The 13,741-nt window shown below is 38.8% G+C and overlaps 1 protein-coding gene across 2 annotated transcripts in view; it reads left to right on the forward strand.

Moving 5' to 3' along the window:
• The window catches only part of LOC102744208 (rab GTPase-activating protein 1-like), a 359,561-nt gene that overhangs the window by 65,187 nt on the left and 280,633 nt on the right, over positions 1-13,741 (forward strand). For both annotated transcript variants that reach the window (XM_081824632.1, XM_081824635.1), the window contains one exon: positions 11,550-11,624. The gene's annotated coding sequence lies outside the window, so the exon portion shown is untranslated. The remainder of the gene's footprint in view (positions 1-11,549; positions 11,625-13,741) is intronic.

Consider the following 13,741-nt stretch of genomic DNA (forward strand, 5'->3'; position numbering starts at 1 on the left):
GTTAGAGCCTCTATTTTTTATTGCACCTCATTAATAGCCTTTTTGATTTCTACTTGGTTAGATTTTAGTTCTTTTCTTTCTCCAGAAAGGGTTTCTCTAATATCTTCCACGCTTTTTTCAAGCCCAGCTAGTATCTTTAAAGTGATGATTCTGAACTGTAGTTCCGACATCTTACTAATGTCTGTATTGATTAGGTCCCTGGCAGTCGGTACTGCCTCTTGTTCTTTTTTTGAGGTGATTTTTTTCCATCTTGTCATTTTGTCCAGAGGAGAATGGATGAATGAGAGAACAGAATGTTAACAGGGTAACAATGACCCCAGAAAAATATACACTAAACAAATCAGAAGAGACCTGAAACCGGGGGAAAAGAAAGGGAAAGAAAGAAAAAAGAAAAAAAAGAAAAAGAAAAAAATATAAAAAGAAACAAAAACTAACAAAAAAACAGAATATGATCAGATATGATCAGACTGGTGCATAGATCAGTGCCACACACTAGATTTTCGCCGTATTTTGGTCTGTTATAAGAAAGTGCTTCACAAAATTTTAAAGAAAAAAAACATGTATGTAGAAAAATAAGGGTAAATATGAAGAAGAAGGGATGGAATATGATTGTAAAGATGAAAATTATAAAAGATTTTATAAAAGGAATTGGTAAGAATGTGGTTGAAAAAAGAAAGAAGAGGATTAAAAAAAAAAAGGGGAGAATGTGATCAGGCAGGAGACTAGAATAAAGCCATACACTAGAGATTTAGGGTATATTTTGGTGTGTTAGAAGAAACTGTATCCCAAAATTTTAATGAGAGAACAACTTATATATATATACCAAAAATAAGGTTAACCTCTATGAAGGGATAGAATATGACTCTAAAAATGAAAAATAAAAAATAATTTTTAAAAAAAAGGATTGATAAGATGTTGGTTGAAAAAGGGAAAAAGAAAAATTTCCCCCAAAAAAAAGAAAACTAAAAAAAAGAAAATTAAAAAAATTAACTTTGGAAGACTAAAGAATCATGGGGAAAAAGCCATGAATTCTATGTGCAGTATTCCCCTAGCGCTGGAGTTCTGCCGTTCTCATCGGTAAACTTGGTCTTGGCTGGCTGTTCTTGCTGATCTTCTGGGGGAGGGGCCTGTTGCCGTGGTTCCCAAATGTCTTTGCCGGAGGTGGAATTGCCCCATCCTTGCCAGTCCGGGCTAAGTAATCTGCTCGGGTTTGCTCTCGGGAGCTTTTGTTCCCTGCAAGCTTTCAGTACAGCTTTGGAGGATGCGAGTGAAAATGGCGGCCTCCCAATCTCTGCCTCAGAGGAGCGAAAAACTTGGGGCCCCGCTCCTCAGTGAGCCCCCAGAGAGAAGCAGTCAATAACTCCCGTCTCCCTGGTCTCCGGCCGCACTCCGTGCTCACCTGGCCTGTGACCAAGCGTTTCTATCTCTGGCACCCGACCCTGTGTGGAGTCTCCAAACCCAGCAGAGCCTGCGATGCACTCCCGTGCTGCTCCTCCTGGGGGAGGAAGGGGAGTCTCCCCGGATCTGCTGCTTGTTGGGTCCCTGCTGGAGGAGCAGTGGCCTGACTATGCCGCAGATCATGGTTTATGTCAACCCTGAGCTGAGAGCCTGTGCCTCAGCTCCGTCTTTGCAGGCAGCTTCCCCGCTCCGATACCTGGGAGCTCTGCCACACTCAGGCACCCCTGGCCTTTCTGTGACCCCGAAGGTCCTGAGACCACACTGTCCCAGTGAGGTTTCCACCCCCTGCCTAGCTACTGGAGCAACGTTCCTCAGCGGAGAAGACTTCTAAAAGTTCCGATTTTGTGCTCTGCTGCTCTATCACTTGCCGGTAGCCGCTGACGGAGGCCCCCTCCCCCGCTGTCTATCTTCCCGAATATTGCCTCGGATTCACTTCTCCGCATGGCCTACCTTCCAGAAGGTGGTCACTTTTCTGTTCAGAGAGTTGCTGCTATTCTTTTCTTCGATCTCCTGTTGAGTTCATAGGTTTTCAGAATGGTTTGATCCCTATCTAGCTGAATTCCTGGGACCAGACGAAATTTAGGTCTCCTACTCCTCCACCATCTTGCTGAGGTTTGGTCAGCCACTTGTATTCTTAAGTACTATATTAAATAATCATTGCTTTAAATGTTACCCTAATTTCTTTTAGACAGCCAGGTGTCTTAAGATTCTTGTCACTCTGTGGTCTCTTTTTATTTAGCTTATTGTGGCATTACTTAAGAATAGTCTTTCCTTGATATCTCTTTTTTTCTCTTAGATTGCATGAGAACAGATCTCTTTTTAGTTTGTAAATAAATTTATTTCTGCATATTTTATACTTGATTGTTTCCCTGACACACTCATTTAAGGGCTGTTGATGCCAGGAACAATCCAAGGGCTGATTTGTTTGTTGATCTCATGTTGGCAGAAGCTTATTGTAGGTAATAGATGAAACAGCTTGTCTATCAGTAGCCAGTACATCAGCAAATATATCAGTTGCTTTAGCAGTGCCAAGAGCTACATGGGGATCTGTTTTAGAAATCTGATCATTTCTTGCATGTCCACTTAGTAGCCTCTCTGTCTTCTTAGAGAACATCTTCTGATTTCCTTTTCGTTTTTCCTGTGAATCTGAGCTTCCTTCCTCTTTACCTGTAAGTGTGCTTTTCTAATGAAATAGTACTGTATGTTGTCCATTTCTGGGACAAAAGAGAAATATTATTCTGCACTTCCTGCATCAACCTAGTAAAAGTTTGTGTTTTGGGAGAAAGGATTTTAGATCAATTAGTAGACATAGTTTATCTGTAAAACTAAACATTTCCTCTAATGATTTTAAGGTAATTCAAGAGCAGTAGTGACTATTGTGTCTGTTTGGGGTTCATGGAAAATTATTTTCAAAGTTAGTATCCCATCAATGGATAACAGTTACACATTTAAAGAAAATCAAGTGTTTTCCATATTTATTTGATAAAGAAGAACTTACATTCATATATAAATGTTAGCACCAATTAGATTAAGCCTTACAAATGTCTTTTTTTATGTCTAAGTTTTAGTCTGTGGTTAGCATGTTAATAAATATATCACATAAATAAATTAAAAGTTCCCCTTCCTGGGGTGCCTGGGTAGCTCAGTCATTAAGTGTCTGCCTTTGGCTCAGGTTGTGATCCCAGGGTCCCGGGATCGAGCCCCGCATTGGGCTCCCTGCTCTGCGGAAGGCCTGCTTCTCCCTCTCCCACTCCCCCTGTTTGTGTTCCCTCTCTCACTGTGTTTCTCTCTGTCAAATAAATAAATAAAATCTTAAAAAAAAAAAAAGTTCCCCTTCCCTAAACCCAGAAGTCATGGATTAAAAAAGATTAAGCATTGTTATTAAGAATTGTCATTTATCTTGTGACTATGGAGTCTTATCCCCCATCTCTGTTGAGCCCCATGGCAAATCAGAAGATAGGCCCTCCCATCTTCTGTGGACCCAAATACATAAATGTCCAAGAAGAATAATTCTGCACAGAGTGAATCTAAGTGATTACCTTGGTCTCTTCAGGCTGCTGTAACAAAAATAGCATTCACTGGGTAGCTTAAACAATTTGTTTCTCATAGTTCTTGAGGCTGAGAATGTCAAGGTCAAGGTGCTGGCAGGTTTAGTGTGTGGTGTGGGCTTGCTTCCTGGTTCATAGATGGCCATCCTCTTGCTGTGTCCTCATGTGGCCAGAGGAACACTCTGAGATCTCTTTCTCTTTTTTTTTTTTATTTAAATTTTAGGTAATTAACATACAGTACAATGTTGGTTTCTGGAGTAGAATTCAGTGATTCATCACTTACATACAAGACCCAGTGCTCATCATAACAAGTGCCCTCCTTAATACCCATTACCTACCTAGCCCATCCCCTACCCACCTCCCTCCATCAACCCTCAGTTTGTTCTCTATCATTAAGAGTCTCTTATGGCTTGTTTCTCTCTCTCCCTTTTTTCTTTTCCCCCTTCCCATATGTTTATCTTTTTTCTCGTAAATTCCACATATGAATGAAATCTTATGGTATTTGTCTTTGACTGACTTAATTTCACTTAGCACAATACACTCTAGCTCCATCCACATCATTGCAAATGACGAGATTTCTTTTTTTTTCTCATTGCTGAGTAACCATTGTGTATATGTAGCACATCTTCTTTATCTATTCATCAGTCAGTGGACATTTGGGCTCTTCCCATAGTTTGGCTATTGTTGATAATGCTGCTATAAAAATTGGGGTGCATGTATCCCTTCGAATCTGTATGTTTGTATCCTTTAGGGTAAATACCTAGTATTGTAATTGCTGGATCATAGGGTAGTTCTATTTTTAACTTTTTGACGGACCTCCATACTGTTCTCCAGATTGGCTCCACCAATTTGCATTCCCACTAACAGTGTAAGAGGATTCCCCTTTCTCTGCATCCTGGCCAACACCTGTTGTTTCTTGTGTTGTTAATTTTAGCCATTCTGACAGGTGTGAGGTGGTATCTCATCACGGTTTTGATTTGTATTTCCCTGAAGATTAGTGATGTTGAGTATCTTTTCATGTGTCTGTTAGCCATCTGGATGTCTGCTTTAGAAAAGTCTCTATTCAGTTATTTGTTTTTTGGGTGCTGAGTTTGATAAGTTCTTTGTAGCTTTTGGATACTAGCCCTTTATCAGATGTGTCATTTGCAAATATCTTCTCCCATTCCATAGGCTGCCTTTTAGTTTTGTTTTTTTAAAGATTTCATTTATTTATTTGAGAGAGAGAGAGAATGAGAGACAGAGAGCATGAGAGGGAGGAGGGTCAGAGGGAGAAGCAGACTCCCTGCCGAGCAGGGAGCCCGATGCGGGACTCGATCCTGTGACTCCAGGATCATGACCTGAGCCGAAGGCAGCCGCCCAACCAACTGAGCCACCCAGGCGCCCCTGCCTTTTAGTTTTGTTAATTGTTTCCTTTGCTGTACAGAAGCTTTTTATCTTGATGAAGTCCCAATAGTTCATTTTTGCTTTTGTTTCCCTTGCCTGTGGTGACTTGTCTAGCAAGACGTTGCTGCAGCCGAAGTCAAAGAGGTTTCTGCCTGTGTTCTCCTCTAGGATTTTGATGGATTCCTGCCTCACATTAAGGTCTTTCATCTGGGATCTCTTTTATAAGGACACTAATCCCATTCATGAGAGCTCTATCCTCCTGACCTAATCACCTCCTGATGGCCCCATGTCCCAGTACCATCACATTTTGGATTAGGTTTCAACATATGTATTTTAGGAGGAACACAGTCTATAGCAGTGATATAATACAGGTATTAAGGGTACATCTGTATTCAAACAGATTTGGGTTCAAATCCTGGCTCTCGCTTTTTGTCCTTGCCCAAGTTAATTACCTTCTCTAAACCTCACTTTTCTTATCTCATAAACTTTGTGAGGATTTAGAACATGCAAGAGCATTTAGTGCAGCATCTGGCACATAATAAAGAGGGCAGGCTCTCTCATGACTTTGTACATGCCTTTCCCCTGCAGCATGCCTAAACAATCTCCATATTCTTCCTTCAAGAATGTGAGGCCAAGTTTGCGGCAATTTTGGTCCCATCCTTCTTTTTTTTTATTTTATTTTATTATGTTATGTTAATCACCATACATTACATCATTAGTTTTTGATGTAGTGTTCCATGATTCATTGTTGGCGTATAACACCCCGTGCTCCATTCAATACGTGCCCTCTTTAATACCCTATCACCAGGCTAACCCCTCCCTCCACCCCCTCCCCTCTAGAACCCTCAGTTTGTTTCTCAGAGTCCATAGTCTCTCATGGTTCGTCTCCCCCTCCGATTTCCCCCTCCTTCATTTTTCCCTTCCTACTATCTTTTTTTTTTTTTTTTTAAACATATAATGTATTATTTGTTTCAGAGGTACAGGTCTGTGATTCATCAGTCTTAACACAATTCACAGCGCTCACCATAGCACATTGGGGAGGGTAGGTTCCACCCTTTCTTTTCTTTTTTTTGTAAGATTAAGACAACATCACCTTGTCTGTGATGTCTTCCTTGCCTTTAACTCTACTTCTTTCACGAGGACACTTCCTCACCCTTTCCCTCTGAGCTTCCATCTGTCTGTCAGCACTTCTCTCACTGTGTCCCTTTTCACTGCACATGCCGAATTCTTCTACAAGACTCTGAGCTGAGGTGCATGGACAGTATCTTTTCATCACTGCATCCACCTCACTAATTGCAATGTTTGATTACATAATAGATGCTCAGTAAATATTGACTTGCTGAATGAAAATATGAAGTATTCTTGGGAACCCAGCCAGAAAAGTAGTCTATAGTTCAGAGCAGAGAGAAGAGACAGAGTGCAGCCAAAGATTTTATTCCCCCCAAACTGTTATGAAAATTTTCAAATATGTAGAAAAGTACAAAGAACTGTACAGGAAACATCCATCAACCCACCACCTAGGTTTTACAATTAATATTTTGTTACATTTTCTTTGTCACTTACCTATCGATCCATCTACCCTTCTGTTCAATTGATCAATCCATTTTAATATTTTAAGGCATTCAGAATTGCTTTTGTATGTCTTTATACCTTATGCCTAATAGTGCAACATGTATATTATTAGCTAGAGCTCAGTATTTGCTAACGGTTTTCATTTGTAGGTACAATTTACTTTCAATGAAGTATACAAATATTAGGAGTGCCATTTCATTAATTTTGACAAATGCATATACTTGTGTAATCCAAGACATAGATGTTCCGTCATGTCTTCACAGTTAATCCCTGACCCTTCACCCAGAAGCAATCTTTGTTTTGATTTTTTTTAACCGTTTATTGCTTTGATTTGTAGAACTTTATATTAGTGGACTCACAGAGGAGAATCATTTTCATGGAAGATGTAGTTCACACAGCATAATAGTTCGAGATTCTTCCATGTTACAGGTGTACGTGATTCATTACTTTTTGTTGCTGAGGAGTGCTTCGTAGATATCCCTTATCTGAGGCTGCTTATAGTTTGGGGCTATTATAAATAAAGCTGCTGAAAATATGTCTTAGCCTTATATCAGTCTTTCTTGTATACATTTGCATGCATTTCTCTTGGATGAATACATAGATATGGAGTTGCTGAGTCATAAGGTAGGTGTATGTTTAGTTTTCTAGAAAACTGTCAAACAATTTTACAAAGTAGTTTTACTGTTTTACACTCCTTACTGACAGTGTTTGAGAATCCAAGGATACCAGCATTAGATGTACCAGTCTTTTTAATTTTAGTTTCTGGTGGCTATGTACTGATGTCTCACCGTGGCTCTAATTTCATTTTAATATATTGACTAATGATGTTGAACACTTGGCCCTGTTCTTACCGGTCATTCATAGATAACCCTTTGTGAAGTGTCTCTTCAAATCTTTTGCTTTTAAACTTGAGTTGTTTGACACTGAGTTGTAGGAGTCCTTTATGTATATGATGCAAGACTTTTTCCAGATATGTTTGCAAATATTTTCCCAGTCTGTGGTTTACCTATTTATTTTCTTAACAGTGTCTTTTCATCATTGGAGGTTTTTTAAATTTGATAATGTGTACTGTATCAGTTTATTCTTTTATAGTTAGTGCTTCTGTGTCCTGACTAAGAAACCTTTGCCTTCACCAAGTTACAAAGATATTCTGTTTTCATTGAGTAGCCTCATAGTTTTAGTTTTATGTTTAGAACTGTGATAAGTCTGAAATTAATTTTTGTGTATGAAGTGAGGTAGGTATCAAGGTTCATTTATTTTCCCCATATGGATATCCAACTTTTTGAGTACATTCATTGAGACAATTTTCATATACTTACATGTTTACATATATAAACAATTTTATTTTTCTCATTGTATTATCTTGGTAACTTTGTTGAAATCAAATGACTTTATAAGTGTGCTTATAGTTCTAGACTTTTTATTGTTCACTGATTTTTTTGTCTATCCTTGTATCAGTTTTATACTGTCTTGAATATTGTAATTTTACAGTAAGTGTAGTAACGGCTTCTCTTCTGTTACTCCTTTTTCCAGAATTTCCACTCTCACTTTCTAGCCGTTACCCTAATCTGTTCTCTGGTTCTTCGAGCCAATTAAGACTGCAGTTTTATGTCCAAGTTTTAGCCATCCAATGTGGTATCACTGATCTTCAGCAAAAGCCACAAAGAATGGGAATTTTACCCAGTGTCATTCCCCTCTTCTTAGTTTATTCTCCCCTCCAGTTTCTGACTGCTTTCGTTTAGCTCATCAATGTCTTCAGGTAACTGTTGTTATGTATTTGTCCAGATATAGTTTAAATTTGTTGCCAGAGGGAAGGTTGGCCCAGTAGGAGCTACTCTCCCATTACAGAAGTGGTACCCAGGTGGTTTTTAAAAGTCAGACTGAGCAGGCATCTGGCCAAAGATGCAATTAAAGTAAGGAATGGGGAGAGGTTTGGTGCAAAGAGGAGCAAGTTTTGAATAGAGGGAAAGGATTCAGTTCACCTCAGTTAGAGAAGGCTTAGACTAAAGCCAAACGGTGCTTGGAAAAACTCCAAGGGAAAGAACTTGCTAGAACACTGTTTTTAATTTATTTTATTTTTAATTAAATATTTTATTTATTTGAGAGAGAGAGGGTGGGGCAGAGGGAAAAGCAGAGGGAGAAACAGATTCCCCGCTCAGCAGGGAGCCTGATGGAGGGCTGGCTCCCAGGACCCCGAGATCATGACCTAAGCAGAAGTCAGACACTTAAGTGACTGAACCACCCAGGTGCCCCTAGAACACTGTTTTTTAAACTGTGAATTATAAAATCAATTTAGTAGATGGCCCCTGGAAGGTCATTTTTGCTTCTAACTTAAAACCATAAAACAAGTAGAAAGTAAGATTATTGCATTACTGATCTGTACTTTCATCCTTAGCTCTCTAATTAGAGAATAGTCTCTGGAGTCACTGAATTCATACTTTCTCTGTCTGATGTGTCATGGACTTTCATTTTTTGCTGGACTTATATGCTGAGCATATAAACAGCACACTTCTCAATAAACGTTAAATATACTTCTGTAAATAGATCAAACATTGATTAAAATGATGTCAGGTTTGATGAAGCATGACTGGCTTTTGGAGATCTATAGTTTTAAGGAATCCTTAACTGGCATCTTTCATGGGGGAGGGGAAAATATATTCATCATTCATGTAACATGCTCTCTCATCAACAAATCCCAGAGTTCCTTCTTCATGAAAAAGGTAGTGACCGAGCACTATCAGGAATGCTTCAAATTGGGATAGTATTAGAACCTTTTGACTCTTTCTTCCTTTTTTGTTCCTTTTCTATTCTCTCTGTAACTCTTCTTCCAACCCCTAATATACACACCCATGATGAGGTCTGGATAAAAGTACAAATTAAGCAATCAGAACTATAACTGTATAAATCAAATAAAATTAAATAAGTGAAAGGATGCTAATGCATCTTTCAATTTTTAAAATTAGGCAGAGCTCTGGAAATTGTTGATAATGAAGAAAAAGCTCCTTTCAGATTCATTAGGTAATGTTTCCATGATCTAATTTTTCTCTCATTAGAAGAGAGTGTGATAATATCATCATTAGCAGAAGAAGGTTAAAAGAGAACAATAGTACTTCAAAAGACACCATTAAGAAGGTGAAAAGGCAGGGACGCCTGGGTGGCTCAGTCGGTTAAGCGTCTGCCTTCAGCTCAGGTCATGATCCCAGGGTCCTGGGATCGAGTCCCGCATCAGGCTCCCTGCTCCGCGGGGAGCCTGCTTCTCCCTCTGCCTCTGCCTCTCTCTCTCTATCTCTCATGAATAAATAAATAAAATCTTTAAAAAAAAAAAAAAAAGAAGGTGAAAAGGCAGGGCACAGACAGGGAGAAAATACTGACAACACATATGTCTGACAGTGGATTCGTGAACAGAATCTATCAAGAACTCCAAAGAATCTAATTAAACCTAATTAAACAAATGGGCAAGAGCTTGAAGAGACAGTCACAAAAGAATATATATCAATTGCCTAGAAGCAATGATAATACACTCTACATTGTTAGCATTCAGGGAAATGCAAATCAAAACCACAGGGATTAATAAAAGGAAAAAGACTGGCAGTATCAGATATTGACAAGGATTTGAAGCAGTGAGTACTCATAGTTTGCTGCTATAAGTGTAATGCTTGAGTTACAACCACTTTGGAAGACACATTGGCAATTTGTTATAAAGTTAAACATGCACTTATCATTTAAACCTTGAACTTCCACTCTTGGGCATTTACTTAAAGAGAATAAAAACCTATATCCATTAAAAAAAAACCCTTGTGTATACATAGCAGCTTTATTCATACTAACCAAACATGAAAAAACCCAAATGTTCAATAGGAGAAAGGATAAGCAAATTGTGGTATGTTTACACAGTGGAATACTACTCATCAGTGAAAAGGTGACCTACTGATGCATGCAGCAACAGGGAGGAATTTCTGAAACATTATACTGAGTAAAAGAAGCCAGACACAAAAGAGTTTATATGATTGCATTTGTATGAGATTGTCTTAAAAATGCAAAGCTAATAATATATTGTGATAAAGGGTGCCTGGGTGGCTCAGATGGTTAAGCGTCTGCCTTCGGCTCAGGTCATGATCCCAGGGTCCTGGGATCGAGTCCCTCATGGGGCTCCCTACTCGGCAGGGAGCCTGCCTCTCTCTCTCTTTCTGTCTCTGTCTCTTATGAATAAATAAATAAAATCTTTAAAAAATATATATATTGTGATAAAAATCAGACCAGTGGTTGTCTGGAGTGGAGGTGGTTGACTGCAAAGAGGCATGAGGGACGTTGTGGAATGATGGAAATATTCTGTAACGATGTGGTTACATAAATGTAATTATGTACTTATAAATCCCAACTCAAGGACTAATGTATGCATTTCACTAGATACAAACTCTATTTCAAGACAGGTTTTTTTTTTTTAGGAAAAAAAAAAAAAAGTTCCAGACCCGTATTCTGACTATCTTGGCATATGGAAGCTACCACACTTAGCCTCCTCCCTATGGTAACTCTTCCTAGTAATCTTTAATAACCACTGCCCTGGACAGAGACAGTTTTTATACTCACAAAATCATAATGCATTTTATTAAGCACATTAAATGGAAAGTCCCTCACTGAAATGAAGCACAACACATAGATTGGGATCCATGGGATGGGATACATGTCCGGGATTCAAACAGCACAATTGGGATGTTTGTCTTTGCATTAGAACTCCCACATCAACTCTAGAACCTTCCCACCCTCTTCTACTCTTTGCGTCAGCCTCCCATGGTGTCATTTGCCTGACTACAAATCGTAATGGAGCTTTTAAAATTAGGTGCTCTGAGCATCTCTTTATTCCAGATTCTAAAGATGAACCTGGGGATAATGGGACATCTAGAATTGCTTTAGGAACTGTGCAACATCTTTGGGGGATCCCACTGTGCTAATGACTCACACATTTAAGTTGAAGTATCAGTGAAATTGTGGTGGACAGCCCAGGGTCAAGATCAAGCAGCAGCCTGATGTTAACTTATGTTAAAATCTGTGAATGTTTATAGTACTTCTTTCTCTTCATCTTTTCTCCAGGCCTACTCTGTCTATGACGAAGACATTGGCTACTGTCAAGGACAGTCTTTTCTGGCTGCTGTATTACTGCTGCATGTGAGTAATTTTCCATGTGATAAAAGGCATGGTGCTGCCAAGTTCATTTTATTTTCTAGTTGGTTTTGTTCTTCCTTCCTATTTTCCACTTATCTGATGGAGATTACACATGGCACATCTTTTTTAAAAGGTACCTTTGGTGATAAAGTAAGAGATCTGATGTCAGGTACAGGACAGTTTCTCAATTGAATTAATAATGCTGACAGGAAGGAGATAAATTGCTTATTTGGAGTTATCTTTAATGAGAATCCTCTAGAATCAAAGAAGTCAATGTAACTGCTCAGATACAAGCAGGACTAGAACCATTACAAAGGAATATGGCAAGGAAGTCTTATCTTTTCTGCGATTTATTTTTGTATACTCTTTTTCCTCTCAGTCACCTTCATTTAACGGAACATTTATTGATCATCAGTCTGTCAGGGCTAAGCTAAGAAGTGGGATTACAAATATGAATAATTTATCATTTGTGTTCTCAAAGGCCTCAGAATGGGGCACAATTACTGTAAGCACATATTTATTATTTTTATCCTTTTTACGTGTCTTTACTGATTTTTCTGATGTTCACTAAAGAACTTAGAGTGTGCCAAGTAAAAGCAATACACAGAGTAAGAGTATAGAGAGGAGAATTACCCAACCCAGCTCTACTAGAACTTTCAGGAAAGACTTTCTGGAGGAGATGGTATCCTTGCCCAGACGGAAATAATTGAGGCTGCAAAAGGGAGGGAGTAGAGATAGCTAAATAAGAGGAACAACATGAGCAAATATATGGAAACATAAAAGGTCACAGCATGTAAAGGGAACAGTATGAAATTACAGTTTCTGTTCAGTTACTATAGGAAATGTATGCAAAGACAGGTATGAGATAAAAATGGTCAGATGGGCAGGGACCAAATCATAAAGACTCTGTAATCATGTCAAGAAAGGTGGGCTTTATTCTAAAGCTAGAGAGGAGCCATTGATCAGTTTGAAGCAAGGGAAGGACAGTTAGATGTTCATTTCAGATAAATTCTTCTTATACCCTTGAGGAGGGTGAAATTAAAGGAGACAAGCAGCAGCCGAGAGACCAGTTAGGAAATATCAATCTAAACGAGAGATGTTGAGACCCAGAGAAAAAAGAAGCTTAATTAAGAAACATGCAGGAGGCAAAATTGGTAAGTTTTATGGAAGGATTGACAAAGGAAGAGTCAAAAGTAACATGTCTACTTTTCTAGCTTTGGTGACTTGATGACTTGTGGTATTTTTTTTTCTTTGACTTATGGCATTTTTAGCTCAGATAGAAAATGCATCCATTGAGATTGAATGGAGAAACATGATTAAGAGTTGATGATGAATTTTATTTTGAATTCTTTGAGTTTGGGATATTTTGGGGACATCTGAGTGAAGCTGTCCACCAACAGGGTGGATGCTGGAGACTGATGCTGAGGGAGAAATCATAGCTGAAGTCACGAGAGTGGACCAGATCATCTAAGAAAAAGAAATAGAATCCCAGAGCCCAGGAATTCCAGATATTTAAAGGGCTGATGAGGAACAGAAATTCCTGGCGAATTTCTAATTTTCAGTAAGGAGGAAGCAGTGTCTTCTGTCAAACGCAGCAAAGAGGTCAAGCAAGTTTAAAGCAAAAGCATTTAAGTTTGCATTCTGGAAATGAAGAGTGATTACAGTAAATTCATGGTCCTAATTCTGATAACTTGATTCTAATGATAATAATGGTATACAATGGTTCTGTTGTGAAAATCACTTTATTTAACTTTGATTTCTTCTTCTGTTGCATTATCTGTTTATGGTCTTCTTGATCTTTTCCTTGTTATTCTTCTTTCTTTGACATCTCTGTGGCCCATCTTCTTGGTATTCCCTTGATTCCTATAATCAAGCACTTTATGGCCACAAATTCCCAGGGCCCTTGTTCTGCTACTAAACCCACCTAGTGTCTAACATAGTCAGCTCTCTTATGCAGGGGGGCTGGAGACTGCACCCAGTGACATGAGTGTGTTCACCAAGGTTCAGAATCACCTTTCCTCTAATCACGCTGATGAGAAGCCAAAGTGGAAGCCATGGGTGGTGAAATTTTGTCTTCCACAAAGTAATCTTTGCATATATCAGTTTAGCATTTTAGACCT

This window comes from Leptonychotes weddellii, chromosome 6 (assembly GCF_054177405.1).
Source record: "Leptonychotes weddellii isolate Sample4059 chromosome 6, ASM5417740v2, whole genome shotgun sequence".
NCBI classification, from domain to species: Eukaryota; Metazoa; Chordata; class Mammalia; order Carnivora; family Phocidae; genus Leptonychotes; species Leptonychotes weddellii.